Raw genomic sequence first — 6,125 nt, 5'->3', positions numbered from 1 at the left:
TTTTATTTTAAAAATAATTACAAGTTGAGGATAAAACAAAAATGATTCAATCAAATTGGAGATAGTGGATCTCCTTTTAATTGAATAATTGAATAAATCTATATTGCACATTTTCAACAACACTCAAAAAAATTTTTTTTAGCTTACTTGGCTAAAATTTGTCAATAATTTACTAATATGTTTTGTTTTAGTAGCACCACTCTAAAAAATGAAAATAAAAATAAAAATCGAGCCCACTTCTGTCGACTCTTAGTTGTCAATACAGTCTACCCTAAATCATACAGACATGATCCATAGCATCTTTAAGCAAGTCTGTATTCAAAGAGTTCATCTCAGCCGAATCAAACCAACCGGTTCGAGATCTAAATCGACTGCTATACAAAACTCAAATGGGGCCATCTTGAAAATAGAAAAAATATTTTGGGAACGGTCCTAAAAAATGAGCTCTGCAATGTATTAATTTAAATTTTCTCGAGTCTTAATATGGATAACAGATACCAAGTGAACAACAACAGCAGAAGAAGAAGAAGAAGAGAAAAGGCAATCAACCCTTTTGAAAGCATAACCATCAAAGAATGTGGTGTAGTAGAAGGCTTTGCTTCTCCTTTAATCAGAAGTTTCGAAATCAAACTCTCTATTGAAAAAATTCTTGATAGAAAGTACTACGCCCAGAATGGCTCCGCCCTATCCTAGTTAGGGAGTGCTAGTACAAGTTGTTAATTCAAATAATTATTATTATATTAAAAGAATATATGAAGCTATGTAAACAGACAGTCATTGACTTGACTTTGTTGATTGAAGACTTCATTCATTACCTTGTACTCAACCATTTCTATTTCTTTATTCATCAACATTTTGACTCACTCAAGCACCAAGGAATGTGGTGGAATGATTAAATAAAGATTGGAGTCAAAATTTAAAGCTTAAAGCTAAGTTGAGAAGTAATTATATTATTTTTGAATTTTAAATTAATGATAGGGGAGTATTACATGAACTAGTAAATAAAGTATGGAAGTATGGAACGAGTCTTGTCTATGAAACAGAGCGACCTCATCTTCCTAGTATGTATTTAATTTTAAAAAATAGGTTATGAGCAAAAATTTCAGAATTCGATCAAACTCATCATTTAAGTATTAACTTTGTTTATAATGGTTGAGATTTCTCTATTATTAACCAGAAGTCTCTTTAAAGTCAAGCTAGGAATGAAAGACTTCTAGGTATGTAAGGACTAAATGTAAGGACTAAGGAGACTTTAATATCTTATAAGTGGCCTTGTTCGGTGTCAATCCAATTTTTTTAGTTTATTCGGAATCAGATGTGGTAAAGAAATAAATGTCGAGTGTAATTTGACCTAAAAAATTAGCTGAACACATAAAAATTGTTCAAGATCATGTAAGAAAACTCAAGCCATATTCCGATTAAATAATTACTACTTTAAAATAACAAATTCTAAACAATTTAAATTTTTATCTCTACTATAACTTTAAATTGTTATTCCAACAAACACTGAACAAACGAAATAAACCTTGAGCTTGACAAAAAAATAAATAAATTAATATGTGAAAGTTTTCTTACATTGCGACTAATTGAGATATCCAACAAGATGTCTAAATAAAGTTAAAAAGACGTTACAAAACATTTTGACCCACTCTATATACTATTTATATTTAATAAATTTAGTTAACATTCCAAAAAAATGTATTTTCAACATTGTTAAAAAAACACTTATTCAATCACTTGACTTTGCCAAAGAATGTGTAACTAATGTAATAATTTAATATGATAATGATCAAGTCGTTAATGAGATTAATTGCGTTCAATCTCCTTAAGCCATCGATAGAATATTTCAAGAAAATAATTGCGAAATGAAAAGAGCTATTCGAGGTAGTTTGTTTTTGTTTGTTTATTTCTCTCGAGATATCTAATATTCATATTAAAGTCACGAATAATTTTGTTATCATAGTGGAAGCCGTTGAAACTATCGTTTTAGTCCTTGAAGTTTTTAAATTTGCGCACATGGTTCTGTAACTTTAACTAATCAATTTATAAAAATAAATAAAAAAAATAAAAAAATACATCAACCAATGACATTGTGCATAAAATTAGGTTTATTTTGATAAAGGCTTAATGCATAATCGATCCCTTAAATTTGTTAGAATATTTCATTCAAACAGTGAAATTAAGTCTTGTTTCGATCAAACAACTCAACTTCATTAAATAGTTATTGATATCTAGCTAGCTAGATGAACATTATCGATTCATATTAACTAACATAATCATCTATTTAAATAAACGATTTACAAATTTCAATGTTCTTAATTGTATAACATTTATTTCTCGTATACGATTTATTTCATGAATGCAAGTGTTATGCAGTAAATCGTTTTTTATAACTACTGTTTAAGCTAATTAACCCAAAATTGATTCATCATCGAATTAATTGGTTGGATTTTAAATAATTAATCATCTCTTATTGGATTGAGATAATCTCATTTAAAATTTACCATGTTTGGTTACTTAATTAATGAACCCTACTTTTACACTAATTTTTTTTAATGATTATTTTATGTCTTTTGTGTTAAGTGTACAGAGAAAAAAGTTAGAGATTTTGCATATAAAGGCAATCTTTTTCATAAGCAGAATTTAATTATATATATCAGATCTTCACAAAAACCTTTAAGCTGGACAAATATTATATAAAAGAAAATGTAAGTTTGAAAATCTTTGTAAAAGAATAGTATGATGGATAAAACATTCTTCATTCTGCAATTTGTTAATAGGATCGTTCTTAATTTACTCAAGGATCGTTAAATAAAATAAAATAAAATATGTTAACAGGATCGGGAAAGTGCCGCATTTTTCAAAAAATATGATGTATACAGTCTATCTTAATGCAAATATTGTGTTACTTCATGATTAGTATAAATCACATGAAAATAACTTTATAGTTATTTCACGATTTCGCTTACACTGATTGTACCTTTTAAAATATTAAAATACAAAGATTCTGCAAATTTTTAAAAGTAATTTTCCAGTGTGCATGCAGCCACGTGGCTAAACAACTCATTTTGTGCAACTTGAAATTAAAGGAATCTGTTTGATTTCTCATTTTGATTCCCTGACATTTTCTTTTTTTGATTCCAAAATATTATTTTAAAAAGGAAAAAGGGGCTAAAATATATTTTAATTTTGGTCGAAATTGTTGTTACGATACCAAACTTTATGGAGGATCTTTTACCCCTGCACTATTTAATAGTGTATTTTAAAGGTATATATGTACCCACGTGGACACATTACTATTTAAAATGATGCAATATTTATGATGTCCACGTGGACACATATATACCTTTAAAATACACTATTAAATAGTGCAGGGTAAAAGGTCCTTTCCAACGTTCAGTATTGTTACAACAATTTCAATCAAAGTTCAGATATATTTCAAACTTTTTTCCCTTTTAAAAAAATTAAGTTTATTAAAATGAAGAAAAATAACTTTCTTAAATAAAATTACGAAAAACAAGTCTTATAAGTGATATTCAAAGTTTATTATCTCCTTTCCATCTATCCAACGTCCCCAACCCGCACTTGTTGACCATCTCACATTCCCACCACGCCACCCCGAAACCTCAGTACTCTCCACCCATTCTACTCACCCTCGTAGTGTTTGCTTATAGATTATATATAAATGTTTTTGAGATAATATTTTATGGTTGCTAATTTTCCTGAGCCAATGATCTTAAATCAAACATTGAGAATAACGTGGTCCTTTTTTTTCTTTTTTTTNGAGGACCTTTTACCCCCTGCACTATTTAATAGTGTATTTTAAAGGTATGTATGTGTCCACGTGGGCACATATATACCTTTAAAATACACTATTAATAGCGCAGAGGGTAAAAGGTCCTTTCCAAAGTTCAGTATTGTTACAACAATTTTGGTCAAAGTTCAGATATATTTCAAACTTTTTTCCCTTTTAAAAAAATTAAGTTTTTTAAAATGAAGAAAAATAACTTTCTTAAATAAAATTACAGAAAACAAGTTTTATAAGTTTATTATCTCCTTTCCATCTATCCAACGTCCCCAACCCGCACTTGTTGACCATCTCACATTCCCACCACGCCACCCCGAAACCTCAGTACTCTCCACCCATTCTACTCACCCTCGTAGTGTTTGCTTATAGATTATATATAAATGTTTTTGAGATAATATTTTATGGTTGCTAATTTTCCTGAGCCAATGATCTTAAATCAAACATTGAGAATAACGTGGTCCTTTTTTTTCTTTTTTTTTTTAAAAAAAACAACGTGGTCCAACAATTCTTTTTATTTATACACTCTTTCTCCACATTAGAATGCTTATATTATTTTCCACTTTTTTTTCTTTTCCTTTTCAAATGAACATGATATATTGAACATGAAAAATCATCATCTATGTTCCACCAAAGTCCTTAATTTGTTGCACCAATATATATCTTACTTTTGAGAAAAGGACAAAATTAAAGGTCACAATTTCCATAGAATAATTTTGGTGTGGTTGAAAAATATTCTTATAAAGTATAGTATTCTAAGTACTTTGATCTATAATATGATTCAATCATGAATATGCCAAACAAACAATTAATTCCCTCACATATACAAAAAACATGTGCACATATTTTAGATTTATGTAATATATATATTCTTCAAAATACAAAAAAAAAAAAACGAAAAAAAAAGTCTTCAAAATACATTAGTCATGGATAGTGTATTTGTAATTAAGTAAATTAAGATGCGTGTTTATTAAATTTTAGGAAACGAACAAAAAAGGAATAAATATTTCGATATTTGAAATCTTAAAGAGTTTATAATGTTTAAATCCAAAACGTCACAATATTAAAATTTTATTGGATGAAATTTTGAAATATTGCATCGATCATGATTTTAATATCTAATATCAAATCATAAGAGAGATAACCGTTACATATCATATATGTATATAATCTATATTGGAATTTTAAGAAGGCTTGTTCAATAAGGAGTTGTTTGATTGGAGGAATTAAATCGTGAGTTATCTCAATGAATGTTAGGTAAAATTTATCATGTGTTTAATTGAGAATATAACTAGCAAAATTCGATAATTTTATATCACAATCATGAAATTAACTATTTTTTTTTTTTTTAAAGGTGGATAGAGATAATCTTGATTGTATCTCAAGATTATCATATTGGTTATAATTCCATGATAATCTGATTTTATTAGACCAAATAACCACTAAATAGCAAAAGTCACTACTAGAAAGAAAGGGTTTTTCCAGTGTGAAAGAGTGAAAAAATTATGTTATTGAACATGATTTTTTCAGTCATTTTATCATTGAATCAACTTACTAGAAAAAAAAAACAGTGTATAACAGATTATCATTGAAATAGTTGGAAACTTTTTAATCTTTTCATATAAAAACACTATTTATTTTTTTCTCACCGATTCAATCAAAATATCTATAAATATAACAATTGAAAAGAAATTTCAGCAGAAAAATAGTGATTTTTTATAGTGAGAAAATACAACCTAAATTTTAGTAGTAGCTCTTATCATGAACAAATTATTATTTTTTCATTTTCACCTTATATATTTTCTTTTTTAAAAAATAGCCATGGGAATTCATTTCATACACAAGAATAATATCTATAAATTTCCTTTGTGAAAATGAAATGATGGAATTAATAGCACAAAAAAAGTTTAGTCTATGAATAGTCAATATCAAAAACATTAAAGTAGTAATTGGGCGTGAGAAAAACGTTAGGGGTCCATACACATTATATTATAATCAATATAACCTATGAATTGGGCATATATTTAGTTGGAAGATACCTAAATACACAAGTTGTTTTCATACATCCCTCTCTATCTAGAATCTTTTATTTTTCTTCATACTTTTTGGATAATAGAACCTATTTTCCTTGTCTTTTTTATTAAATAATTGAGAATATGTTATCCTTGATGATTAGTCAGAGTGACAATATATTTAGTATAATTTTATAAGTAAAGTCTGATGAGTATAGTATTAGTGTATATGCAGATTATATTTTTAGTTTATGAGGTAAATAAATTATTTTTGATAGATCGAGTTTCAAAAAAAACATATCAAAGAA

This window comes from Solanum stenotomum, chromosome 11, assembly GCF_019186545.1.
Source record: "Solanum stenotomum isolate F172 chromosome 11, ASM1918654v1, whole genome shotgun sequence".
Classification (NCBI taxonomy): Eukaryota; Viridiplantae; Streptophyta; class Magnoliopsida; order Solanales; family Solanaceae; genus Solanum; species Solanum stenotomum.
Note: the sequence above shows the minus strand (reverse complement) of the source record.